The sequence below is a fragment of the Hetaerina americana genome, unplaced genomic scaffold, assembly GCF_022747635.1.
Source record: "Hetaerina americana unplaced genomic scaffold, ioHetAmer1.1.p SCAF_82, whole genome shotgun sequence".
Taxonomy (NCBI): domain Eukaryota; kingdom Metazoa; phylum Arthropoda; class Insecta; order Odonata; family Calopterygidae; genus Hetaerina; species Hetaerina americana.
In genome coordinates, this window is record NW_027287450.1 from 847,187 (window position 1) to 861,722 (window position 14,536).

The window sequence follows — 14,536 nt, forward strand, 5'->3', positions numbered from 1 at the left end:
ATACCAAGTACTTCCTCATTTGTTTTCTTCTCTGTCAATTTCACCTTATCCATTCTTCTCCAAACCCACATTTCAAAAGCCTCCAGTCTACGTCTATCCTCCTGCTTCAATGACCACGTTTCCGCACCGCACATAGCTACGCTCCATATCAAAGAGTCTTTTCTTAACATCCTTACTCAACGTCCCCGTCATCAACTCCCTCCTCCTTGTGAAAGCCTCTTTGCCTAGGGCAATTTTTCTCCTTACGACCCTACTACTTTAACCCTGTTGGTCCAAAACACTACCGAGATACGTAAACTGTTCTATCTGCTCTAGTTTTTGCCCTCCTATTTTAATGTTTAGCTTAGCCTTTTTCTTTCTAGAGAATCGCATGACCTTTGTTTTATTAATATTGATTCTCATCCCATACCTGTCACACTGAATTTCCAATTCACTCAGCAATGCTTGCAGCCCCTTGGCTGACTGACAAACTAAAGCTTGGTCATCAGCAAACCTAACTGATTTTACGAATTCCCCGCTCACTTACATTCCTACCTCCAGTTCTTCCCATGCCTCTTTAATCATTTCCTCTGCATACAGGTTGAACAGCAACGGTGATAATGGGCAACCCTGCCTTACACCACTTCCTGACACTGCCCATCCGGACTCCCCGTTCCCTACCCGCACCTGAGCAGTCTGAGACATGTACAGGTTGCAGATTAGCCTCCTTTCCCTCCAATATCTATTTTCTTCAATATACTCATTAGTTTATCCCAATCCACTCTATGAAATGCTTTTTCGAAATCTACCAAATAGGCAAATACCTCCTGGTTATATTCTATATTCCTCTCCATTAATAATCTCATTACAGCAAGGGCATCGCACGTACCTCTCCCCTTCCTAAACCCAAAATGATCATTCCCTAAGTAATCATTTGCCCTACTCTCTATCCTTTTATTTATGATCCTGAGAACAACTTTAGCTACGTGGGATATCAAACTTATTGTCGTATAGTCCTCACTTGATGTAGCCATTACCTTTTTCGGAATAGGAACTGAAATTGATTTCACAAAGTCTTCCGGCCAGATTCCTTCCTCATAGATACTTCGAATCAGCCCATATTGCCTCTTCCTCCCACATTTTCCGAAACATTTCAGTAGTTCCCCAAGAATGTTATCCACCCCCACAGCCTTATTTAGTTTCATCTCCTTTATACCCTTACTATCTCTTCGTCGAGTATGCCTGGACCTAAGCTATCTTCCTCTACGTCATGTTCCTTTTCTAAGTATAACTTTGTTGGCCTATGTTCTTTACTATACAGTTCTTCTATATATTCCTTCCATCTCTCTTGGATCTTTCCTGTGTTAACTATTACTTACCCGCCTTGTCTCTAACTGTTAGCGTAGGTCTTCTTTTCTTTTTTCCCGATAAATATTTAACTTTGCTGTACAGCGCACCAATTTCAACCTTCCTCTGCAAACTTTCCATATCCTCACCCTGCGTCTTCCACCATACTTCATTTACTCTATTTGTTGCCCGCCTCAATTTATTGTTTAATTCTTTGTACTTCATTTTGCCTAACTCTGTATTTACATTCTTCCATTTTCTCCTCTCATCCATCTTTGTAATCATCTCATCCGCGATCCATGGTTTCCTAGTTTTTCTTCTTCGATATTACTTAGCTCTTTACCATCCTCCATGATTTCCTCTACAGGCTGTTAGTACTCCTTCCTTTTCAATCCATTTAATGCTTCTACATTCCATTTTCTAACCCGCCGCCCCTGCCTTGTCTTTTTGAAACGGACACTACATTTCATAACAACTAAATTGTGGCCAGAGTCCGTATCCGCTCCCGGGAAGCTGTGCGAATTTATCACACTATTCTAAAACCTGTGCCTAACCAGAATATAATCTAGCTGATACCTTTCTGAGTCACCTGGCATTTCCCATGTATACCTGCGTCTTTTGTGGTGTCTAAACCAAGTGTTGGTGATGACGAACTCCTGTCTCCTGGAGAACTCAACTGCTTTTTCCCCACGGTCATTCCTCGTGCCTAAACCGTAGTTCCCCACCTTATCATCATCTCTTCCTTCGCCTACCGTCGCATTCCAATCCCCCATCACTATCAAATATTTCCCTGGAGGAACAAACGCGTTTATGTCCTCTAACTGATCTTACATCCTATCTTCCTCTTCTTCCTTATGGTTTCTCAGTGGCATGTATACCTGAATAATAACCAAGTTCGTCGGTTCTGCTTTTATTTCTACTAGTAATATTCTGTCTGATACCTGTTCTATTTTGACTACCCTTCTTCCTACCTCTTTATTTAATACAATGGTAACCCCCTGTTGTCTCTCGTCCCCGCCGCTATATATTATTCCATAATTATCACTCCAGTAATCCCCGCTATCCTTCCGTCTCACCTCGCATAGACCTAAAATATCTATATTTCCCTTTGCCATCTTTCGCTTAATATTCTCTGATTTCCCTCGTCTCATCATAGTCCTAATATTCCACATTCCTATTCTAAATAATTTGGTATTCTTCTCCTGCGTCTTCTGTCCTGCTGCTGTCGAATTTCCTTTGCAAGGGTATCGTGAAGAAACCACTACGGAGGCATTGCCTCTCCCGCTGCCGGGCACGACACGCGGCCGATTTGGCCGAGCCCCGTAGTTTCCAGGATTCAAAATCTCTATATTGTCCATCATATTTTATCTTGTGGATGAAGATTGAGGTGGTTTCCCGTTGCCTTCGTCAATAGTGTTTTTAAGGTGACACAATAACTCAATTGCCGCCCCACTGGGGTCAGACGCCTTTGCAGCCGTCTCACTGAGGAACAGACGCTGCGTGTACTACCTTTCGTCTGGCTCCTAACCTTCGACCTATCTGGCATGGGTGACCCTAACAGGAGCAATTATTATTACTCCCGCCAGCACAGCTCTAGGGATCATCGGAACGCACAAGTTCTTCCGCCACGTCAAGGTTTTAGTCCAGGGAGGGGTATGCATATGCATACCCCTCCCCTATATGCATAAAAGAAATTAAAAATGATATTTTCGTTCCTCTAAGAATTTCAAAATGGGGTTTTCGTAATAATTTAAGTTCTAAATCACGGTCGAGTTTTCTGTTCATGTTACCTCCATATCCGCGACCGCATAATTATTCAATTTCAAATTCAATTCTAACGGGGTAGAGTAAAGGATAACGATGGAGGGCATTTCTTTCTTAGTTAGGAATTATTGAGGAGATGAGTGTGTAAATGTGTGTATGTGCACATTATATATATATATATATATATATATACACGAGGGTCATCCGGAAAGTAGTACCCGTTCGTGAAATAAAGACACAAAAGTAAATATTAACAAACATAAAAAATTTTATTTGAAAGAGGATACTTTAAACTACTTCTCAACATAATCTCCAAGCAAATTAAGGCATTTGTCATAACGTGTGACAAGTTTCTGTATTCCTGCTGCATAGTCCTTCGCCGCCAGCTCATTGAGATACGCGAGGGACCCATCTTGCACAAATTTTTGCATAATGCAGATGGTGTTTAACAATTTCATGAACAATTGTTCGAGAAACATTGGGAAAATGCTCACAGATGTCATCAATTGTGACGCGCCGATCGTTCCTCACGAATTCGTCAACTGAGCTCACCAGTTGGTCTGTAATGACAGACGGTCTCTCCGAACGCTCATCGTCGTGTGTGTTCCCCCTCCCCATGTTGAAGTTGCGACACCACCGCCGAACAGACGACTCGTCCATTACATTGTCTCCATACACCTCCTTTAATTGGCGATGAATATCACATGGGCGAACGTTTCTTGCATTGAGGAATTTAATCACTGCCCTCACTTCACAACTGGCGGCGTTCTCAATTTTTTTAAACATTGTAAACAATCACAAAAACAACACAGGCAATGCTAGCGGCACGCAACTTGGCTCAGAGAAGGCAGACAAGCCACTGAAGCTATCTGACCTCGTCCAGCGGCTACTCGCGTTGTCAGCACTTCATGCGGCACGAACGGGTACTACTTTCCGGATGACCCTCGTGTGTATATATATATATATATACATATATATAATGGGACGGCACAATAGAAAACAAATAAAATAGTATCATTTAAAAAGACACTCACACGCTAAAATGTTTGAGCTTTCGGCCTTCTCCGAGGCCATCTTCATGTAAGACTGTCTTACTTGAAGAAGGCCTCGGAGAAGTCCGAAAGCTCAAACAACTTACTGTGTGAGGGTCCATTTAAATGTTACTATTTTATTTGTTTTCTATTGTGCCGTCCCATTATTATATTGCTCGTGTGAGTGTTTCCGTATAATCGATATACAGGGTTCGTCCGAAAAATAAGTGTACTGAGCTCAGGAAAAAAAATTTATTACACTTTTACATATCTTAAGCTAATATTCCTCAAAATAGGACCCTTGTGAGTCGATACACTTGTTCCAGCGGCGTTCCCATTCCTGGAACGCTCCCGCGAAGGCATCATCGGGAACCTCTCGAAGACTCGTCGTCGACCTCTTCTCTGCCCTCCACGAACATCTTGTGCCACCGAAAGATCATGTTTCTGGACATGGCTGACTCCCCGTAAGCCTGGTTAATCGTACCGACAGTTTCGGTAGACGATTTCCCAAGCTTTACCGCAAATTTGATGGAATAACGCTGCTCCAAAAACTTCGGCATCGCGTTCCGTGACGTGGGTCGAAGCGTGGAGGTTCGCGTTAACAGAGCTCCTCACTACACCGCAGCTCAGAGCCGACTGCCTTTTTCAGCGTCGCTTGCCAACTTACCCCCTCCAATCGCAGCCCGTCAGAGCGGTGCTGGGCGCGCCTGGAGCGGTGCGCCCAGCCCAGGAGTCAGTACACTTATTTTCCGGACGAACCCTGTATATGTATATATATGTTCCTATATAATTATAGCGCTTCTTGACTGCATATTCCGCCAGGTGATCCAGCATTATTGATCCTATTATTCATGCAACAATAAATCCAATCATAACTAATCCAATCAAAATTAATACTGCTTCATCATCTGCAACACCAACCTAATTAGCGAACTATCCGCTTTAATTCTCACAACTGTCGCTTCCCAGGCCACTCTTAAATTTCAGCCGTAATTATACTAGTTAAATAGCAATAACGGAAAACTATATCTCTTCCTTCTCCCTTTCTCTGCCTCTACCGTTTAGTTCTCTGTACATTTGACTCCCCTGATTTGTTTTCAAGTTCGCTTGTTTCTTTCTCTCTTTTATCGCCCTTATTGCTTCTCCTCAAATAGGGGTCTCCAAATTTTTTTAATGCTTAACGTTCCTATTATTTACTTTATAGGTTTTGTCATTCCTTTATTAGTTCCATCTTCTTATCTTGAGTTAGATTTTTGCTAAGTTCTTATGAATATTATTTGTTTTTGATTCCCATTGAAGCACTTAAAATCCAATGCCGCAATCTCCAACCCGTAGTGATTTTCAATTTTCTTCTGCGTTTCATAATCTCTAAATGATTATTAGAGTCTGTATCTGCCCCCCTCCCCCGGAAGCTGCGCGCATTGATAGCGATGTTTCTTAATCTATGTAGAAACATTATTTAACTTTTTGTATATCCTTCTACGCCCGTGATGGCGTTTGAAACAATGTTCCTTACTATCAAATCCTTCCTAACACATACACCTGCAAAAACCGATGTTGTTCTCCCCACGGTCATTCTTCGTTCCCCAGTCGTATTACTCACCCACCTATCTGATTTCACCTCAAACTTCATTCCAATTAATCACACATTTTAGGTGTTCCCTTCCAGGACGCCTCCAATTATGAATTTTAAATTATGTCATAAATTGCCTAATTCTTACCTGGGACTACTTGACGGCGAATATACCTGGATTACCCCTCTAGGTTTTGTCTCTCTTTCTTTTTCCACTAATAAGATTGCATTGCTCATCTGCTCTGTTTATAACAGAACTGCCCACTTAACTGCACAATACCACGGCTACCCCATGCAAAAACTCTTCTCACTCCGATATAAATTAGCTAAATATCCAATAATCTCGACTTTCTTCCCATCTCAATTAATACCAGTCTTGCAAGTCTATTTATCGTAGATATCCATTATTTTCATTCAAACTCATTCATCGGAATGCTTCTGAAATTTGAGAATTTTTCAGCGCAGAAACCATACCTTAGGATTCGAACTGGATCTATTTGTCATCTAATTGTAGACATGTCAAGCTTCGTCAATTTGAATACCGTTTTTAAATTATGTTTTTGTGGGCATATAGCTACGTAGAACTTTCAAAATAGGTCACCAGATATTTTATTAAACGAAATATTTTTGCTTGGTGGTGGCTCAGGAGTAAGACTACGCATGTTTACGCCACGAGACAAAACGCACTTCATTCGGAGCAAAGCAGGTGGAGTCTCCTGTCGGACTATTGAGCCACCTCGAAAGCCAACGATAAAGAACCATAAAAAGAATCAACGAATTGCTGTCTCCCCCACCCCGTCACTTCCTTGACGACAAACTTCCCGAAAAGCAAGCTTCTAAATTATTCTCAGTCGCTCTTGATTCCAAGTTGTTCCCACTAGATTTCAATTAAGTAATCAAAATTTTAAAAATCTTTCCTAAAAGTAAATAAACTCAAATGATACAGAAAAGAATATCAAACTATAACATCACACAAAATATTAATTTTCAATTAAAACTTAAGAAGACACCCATTTCTGAATAGCCCATGGCTTTTGGTGTCGATAAGGAAAAGGAAGGGTGACCGGAACACGCTCCGGGAAACACGGTATGCATTGACACAAAACTCTTTGTTGCCAAATGCAAATACAGGAGGCAATGATTGGGATGCGATGCAATGGGGCACAGCGCAGAATGAAAACTATCACAATGACTACAGCACAATTAGCTATCCGTCGTGATGCAAGTACAATCCTAGAAAAAGATGAAGAGTATACATAGTTTCGGTAGACTCTATGATTTTCTAGTTTGACCATGACCAGGCAGTCCTAAGAATTGCCTGGCAGAATCGATCCCTTTGCGGAATATCGATGCAAGATACGAACCATAGCATCTGCCCGGATGTTGCCCCTAATGGAAATTTTACATTCTTAAATCCATTCCAAGTAAGGGTCTGAATATTTCGCGGAAGTTTACTAAATTAATTATTTCATTTTATTACCAAAGGGTACTTGTAAGAAGGGTACAAGACAAAACTCAAAATTAAACTTACCTGAAGACGTATTCATTTTAAAAAATCACGAACTTCCACTCTGAAAAAGTAATCACCTAGTTGGCATCAATAATGGTGAATAGTAACGAGTCAAATTTGGGTAAATCATTTGTCCTTTGATGATTTTTATTAAAATAAACTACTCGCTGTTGCAAAAACGTGTGCACCAGAAGCCATTACTTGGCCTTACGTTTCACCTCTCAAAAAGCCCTACAATCAGGTTAAATCTTGAAAACTTCTCCACAGCGGATTCGTGACTCAATGCCCATCACATTACGAAGATAATATACTATTCACTATGAAAATTCTGTACATTTCAACCTGAAGCGGCATTCCTTTTATTTCGCACCAATAATCAATCTCTGGATGCATATTAGTCATTCAAGGGTAACGCGGATACTAGGAAAGGCTCTCTCTCTTAATTGATGGAAGTGAAGGGCGGGCTGTGCGGAGCGTGCATGGGATTTACGTTACCGTTACAGTTCATTTATTCTCTTCGGTAGCCTGCTGATAATCACAGCGGATAAGTTACCGAAAATAAGGAAATGGACTCATCAAAAGCAGTGCGCAATCAAGAAGATATTGTTTGATTCTTCCAATAACAGTAAGCTCAACTTCAAAAAATTAAGAAACCAAGAGATGCCTTAATTTTCCCACAAATTGCTTTATGCTTGGTTCAGAAATTCCGAAAACCTTCAGTGACCACTCAAAATCAAGATGCACAAAATATGCGGGGTAGTATTTTCGTCCAACCAAATAATATCCGGAGTCTGGATATCCGAACCAAATAATATCCAGAGTGAGTCCAGTGAAAGTCCCGCCGCTGATAGCGTGCGGCAAGAGGGCACGAGTCATTCTTTCATATTGGCGAAGGTGGAGCCCACCGTGCACCAACACTCTATTTCATTGACGATCTAGTGAAAATTACTCAACGGCTATTGTACTGTGATGAGAAAGGTAATAAGAAACCTCCATAATATTAGCATCAACAGTTTGCTACACTTTTTTCATTTGATTGAACAACTGAAGCTATGGAACAACTCGAATGAAAAAATCCGGAGCTAAAATAGACCCCTAGGTGGCGACGATTGGAGAGGGTGCAACGGTCAATTATGCCAATCACTTAAGGAGATACGACAGATCACTGCACTCATGTGACGGATTGTAAATTCAGCATTTAACCTGCCTGGTTGGATATTCGTTCGCTTAGAAATTGGCTGTTTTTTATTATCACTTTTGCAATTCATTATTAAAAAATTCAACGTAAAAGGCTTGGGTAGCATCAAATGCATAAACAAAGTCATGGCATAGGAGTATAGAGCTCGGGAATACGTGAGAGAGAATGGTTTGGTGGAGGATACTTGAAGAGGAAGGTAAAAGATTATTTACACGGGTTCCATTGGAATGATGAGAGAAAAGGAAAAGTTTTGAGGTAGCATTTGCCAAGTAAGCTTTCTGTAATTCTCAAAAGAATAAAACGATAAATAAAATGGGGGAACCCAAAAACACAACAATGATATAACGAGCATAAAACAGATTATGATATGGAAAAAATGGAAGATGCATATCATCATGTCTCAGAAGTAAGGAAACCTCTAAAAAGAGAAATGAAAAATCTAAAGAGAGATTGGAATGGGATAGTCTCGGAGGGTCTGGAAGGAAAACAGTGGAAAGCTTTGGGTCATATTTACTTAAATTACTGCACCTAGACTCCTAAGGAATTAATCCGTTCAAGATTAATAATTGAAAAGTAATGCTTTTTCACGACGGCTCATTTGGGCATTTGAATCATTCACTCGGCAGGTTGGAAGGGAGGAGAGGCAACTTCCGAAATTTTATCCTTGATATCTTGTCACTGTCAACTCGCCGGAGGTAACTACCCATGTCAACACCTGTACACAGAGCTTTTAATTTAGACCCCTGTTGGGCTCATTGCAATAACATCTTCCTCCTTATCAAAAGGCAAGCTCTCTGGAGTGAAGAAAACATATATAGTTAGTTTATTTGCTAGGAATAAGTCAACCAAAAGTGAGTGGCTTATCAAAATAATAGGAAATACGAGCAGAACGACTGTATGTGCATAACTAGGACGTAGCAGAACGACTGTATGTGTATAACTTGGCAAGTTCCCTCCCACGAACTACGACCATGACGTGGTGGAAGGACATGAACGTTCAGTTGCTGTGCTGGCGGGAGCAATGATGTTTGCTCCTGGTAGGGCCACCTATGCCAGACAGGTCGAAGGGCAGGAACCAAACAAAAAGCAGTTGGCGCAGCATTTGTTCCTCAGTGAGGTGGTCACTTGGTTGATGGTGTCATATGAAGGGCGACTTATTCGAGACGTGTGCACAAATGAGATGGCACAGGTAAGGGTAGAGAAGGAAGAACATGATGGGCAGTGGTTTCAGGGGAGTTGCGGAGTCATCGACGGTGCTTTTCCGCATGAATGCCGAGGAAATGTGAAGGGTGGTCTGGAAGAGGGCTGGAGCAGGGAATAACAGTGGGCGGCGAGACGATTAAGTCAGTTAAGTTTGCGGATGATCAAGCAATAGTGAGTCGGACAGCTTACGGATTACAGTTATTATTGGGTGCTAAGCAGGAAAAAAATCGAGATGACTGGAATGAATATTAACAACAAGAAAACAAAAGTAATGAGGTTTTCGAGAAGTAGGAAATCCAAGTTATGTGTTGAAATAGGAGGGAATAAGTTGTAGCCATAAGAGTATTTAATGTATCAGGGGATAATTTTAGAGGAAAATGTGCATTGCCATTGGGGCATAGGAGCAGAATTGATTTAGCAAAAGAGGAACTAGCAAGAAAAAGAGCATTGATAACACCTACACTGAGTAAAGATGTGAAAAAAAGATTAGCAAAGACTTTAATATGGGGAGCAGTGTTTTATGGATGTACGAGTTGATTTTTAAGGCCAGGGGATGAGCATGGTTTTAGATATGTGGGTGTGGCGACGAATGGAGGACATATAAGTTGCACAGGGAGGAAGACATATGCCGAGGTTCACGGCAGAGTGGGCGACGAGGGGAAGTCTTTTTGGGGAAAATCCGAAAAAATCAAGGAAAAATGGACGAAGGAAACATTGAGATATAGTGTTAGGCTGAAGGGTATAATAGTAAGGAGAACTTTGGATAAGCGGGGCGAAAGTAAGAAAGAATTGCTTCAAGCTTTTTAGACAGCATAAAGCAGGCTGAAGTTACGAAGAAATGAAGAAAGGAAAAATGTAGAAAAAAGAGGAAGTTCCAACGCTACTTAGAGAGAAATAGTCTATAGGAACAAACCGAAATCTAACTTCATAATAGGAGGAATAACTTCATTGGGTTGATTGATTTATTGACTTTGTAAGTTACATTTAAAACACGAGCTTTCTATGAAAATAATTCCAATTGCTCGTCACTCGAATATACCTATTTTGCGCGAATGGATTGTCCCTCAAATTAGAGACGACAAATCGATTGAAAGGCGAAGTAGTAGTATTTCAATAATTTTAATTTTCATGGCCTTCCGGAGTCCTTGGAACGAGATGTAAAAAACTGATGGATCGCGATAAAAAATAAGATTATTTAACCTCTGTCGCAAAAGATTTTTTTAAACGTTCAACAACAGTTTTTGTCATTTCACTCTCGGGAATCAACTCACATTTTGATATGTGCACTATGTTATTATTGGTCATCGAAATTTTATGATTAAGATCCTAACTATTAGCGTGATTTACAGAAATAGGCATGTTTTCGGGTTGATCTTTCTTTACTGAGCCCATTAAAATTAATTACAGCATTCTTATTTTAAAATACACTCCCATTTCCCTATAAAATATCAACCACATTTTTTCATCTTACAGAGAGAGCTAATGAGGGAAAGCCACACCCTATACTGTTATCCAAGGAACGATGATCCGTAACTCTTCAATGATGTGAATGTCAATAAGACTGATTGTGGAGGCGTTAAAAGGCTGCTTTGCTAGTTGTCAGATTGGCTATTTACAGATTCCGCAACTAATAGATTGTTGAAAAGGTGTCAATAAAATACCATTAGTTAAAATTTTACTTGAAATATTTATTATTTTTTCTATGACAGCATTACAGACGTACCAGTTGTGACATGTATTGCTCACTTTGTTCATTTCAGTTTATCTTGCACCTCCACATAAAAGCAATGAGGGGATTACAACATTTTGAAACACAGGTTTGAGTCTGCCGTACCAAAATACAGAATTTAGCAACCAACCTGTGTGACACGACTGTAATTGTTTATTTCCCCTCGATAATAATTTCTTCCCACTGCCGATATAATTACCACTTAACTTTTAAACAATAAATGCTTTGGTATTTTGCAAAGCAATGGGAGTTTCTACTCAATAAATGTCGCTACCAAATAAGACCAAGGTCTTCACAGATGGCTGTAACCATGTAGGTGTTTTCAGGGTTGCATTACGTGGTAAACACTTGATTTTTTCTATTCATTTGTTCAATCACTTCCAAATTTTGATTTGATTGATGAAGCTCGTGTTGTTGATTGTTGAGGTCGTTGCTGTTGGCTTGTTCAAATGTAAGTAGAGTGACAATCGGTGCTTCTGGTTCATTCCACTGCTGTTCTGTCCCACTTCCAAATATAAGAAATATGCCGGCAGACACCACCATCACCATAAAACACAGCCCGAACACCAATGTCCACGTACCTGGAAGCTAAATGACAAATGAAATTGCTCAGCGATGAAATTAAACCGTCATGTAATTTCAAATAGAGGAAATGCATCAAGGGAAACTTAGTGGCAAACTTTTAGTTTGATTGAGGGGCAGGCAAAAATTATAGAATTGTAAAAAGAAAATCAGGCGAAAAATGTTCATAATCTCTATCAAGAAGTCCGAAATTCTGATCTGAAATCATGTTCTCCGACTCCACTTACGATTATAGAACAACTGGTGACGGACAGATGCACTTTTATTAATTATGTACTTACAGGTACAAGTTTTTGCGGATGTGGCACTCCAGTGGGCAGACAGAGAGAGAGAGTGACCAGACTTAGGGACCAGAGCGCCCAGGTTTGATTCCTGGGGATGTCTTTGAGCACCTTCATATGCCAATGAAGTCATCGACAGTCGACATGGTATGCACGATCCCAACTTTACCTTTTTTGATGGAATTCGTACCCGACCCGGGACACACCCGCAGTTCTAAAGGAGAGAATGTTATGCTAGTAAAGAGCAGAGTGTATTCACTAGATGCCAAGTTGTAATTTAATATAGTCAGGAGGGTAATGCACGGGGATGACATCATAAAGGGTATGGGTTCGAATCTCAAAACGGGCGTGGATTTCTATTGGATGTTCCGGTGGCTACATTGTATGTTACACTAGCCTCATCTATTAGAGCAATTGGAACCAAAACCCACGGAAAACTACGCAATGGTCTTTCATGCGATTCATATTACCCATAAATATTCTTTTATCATATTCTCCTCATGTCTACGCAATGCAACAATACTGAAATGGGCTGCTAAATAAAGAGCGATCATGAAATTTTTTATTCGCAAAATCTGTCGCACACAAATTCAATTTTAGTGTCTGAGTGAATTGGAAATTCAGTGCGACAGGTATGGGATGAGAATCAATATTAATAAAACAAAGGTCATGCGATTCTCTAGAAAGAAAAAGGCCAAGCTTAACATTAAAATAGGAGGGCAAAAACTAGAGCAGGTAGAACAGTTTACGTATCTCGGTAGTGTTTTGGACCAACACGGTCAAAGTAGTAGGGACGTAAGGAGAAGAATTGCGCTAGGCAAAGAGGCTTTCACAAGGAGGAGGGAGTTGATGACGGGGACTTTGAGTAAGGATGTTAAGAAAAGACTCGTAAAAACTTTGATATGGAGCGTAGCTATGTACGGCGCGGAAACGTGGTCATTGAAGCAGGAGGATAGACGTAGATTGGAGGCTTTTGAAATGTGGGTGTGGAGAAGAATGGAGAAGGTGAAATGGACAGACAAGAAAACAAATGAGGAAGTACTTGGTATGGTGGGTGAAGAGAGGGGTTTGTTGGGAGCAATCCTATGGAGGCAGGAAAAGTGGATGAAGGGGGTGTTGACCGGCAGTGGGATGTTGAAGACTGTGATAGAGGGTAGAATGTTGGGCAAAAGAGGAAAGGGAAGGAACAGGATAGGGATGTTGGACGGGATGAAGGGAGGAAGAAAGTACTCAGAGATGAAGAGGGACCTGATCTAGAGTAGGATGATGGATTTTGTGTTTTGTTAGGAGTAATAAAATATTTGTTTCGTAGTTGTGTCCATCCGAAAACCTACCTTAACCGGTAGATTACCTTAAAAAAAAAATATTGTGAGTTTAATGTGCTACTTATATGAGGTACATGTTTTCTTGACTCCATGTACATGTTCGTTGATGTTAATTTGACTCCATTATTGCGTCAGCCGCAGCCGTTTCAAATTGAAACAAGTTCAGCTCGCCTATGGCAACGATGGCGGTAACACGCGACCCAGAATTGATATTTGAGTTTCGCTTGATCAAATAATCATCTGCAGGTTGCATAATGCTCTACTTGGCACACTTAGCCCAAAGCAAAGCCATAAGATTGTATAAAAGGTTTAAACACATGATTCATACAATTTCACAGAAAGATGTACCCAGAGCTCCAGTTACTGAACTTACGGAAGTAAATAATTGCTATTGAGACGTGGTTGCGTGCGGTGGATTGCCCGTAAGCCCCGGCGAAAACACGATTATCTCACAAAATCAATTTGAGGTGTATTCCTTCCTATACCATGTCACCCTTTCCTGGTCCCCGAAGGAAAGCGTTCTTCATCATCGGAAGCAGGCGTAGGTGAACTGAACCCGTTTCAACTCTCAGCGGCTCCCGCTGAACTAACACTGAGGTCAAATAAGTGAAACTTGTGACAAACACATGACAAATTAAGCTAAAAATATAACAAACGATTAAAGTTTCACCAATAATAATTTGAAAAATATTATGACCACTCTTACGTGAACACTCCTCGCAATAATACTTTTCGAAAGCCATGTCCTTTGGATGTTTAAATTGTTTACGAGGTCTGTTCAAAAAGTATCGCGTATTTTTTAATTTTCACGGGTTACGTATATTTGATTTTCGATTTTTTTGTGACGTTATATTGGTACTTATGCCGAAAAGTTCGGCCATTTTGAATGTTCAGTTAATTGTGGACAGCTGTTTTGCTTGGACGTGTTTTGGCTTGTCTTCGATTTTTACCAATTATTTGGGCATGGCACGGGTCGTCGCGAAAATCGTACCACAATTGCTCATTTTCGACCAA

The 14,536-nt window shown here is 40.6% G+C and overlaps 1 long non-coding RNA gene across 1 annotated transcript; it reads right to left on the reverse strand.

Moving 5' to 3' along the window:
- Positions 1-11,272: 11,272 nt before the first annotated feature.
- Positions 11,273-12,391, reverse strand: LOC139698329 (uncharacterized). Its single transcript, XR_011702890.1, has 2 exons — positions 12,198-12,391; positions 11,273-11,922 (listed from the first exon to the last, which is right to left on the reverse strand). It is a non-coding gene; the product is annotated as an uncharacterized lncRNA (long non-coding RNA).
- Between the last annotated feature and the right edge of the window lie 2,145 nt (positions 12,392-14,536).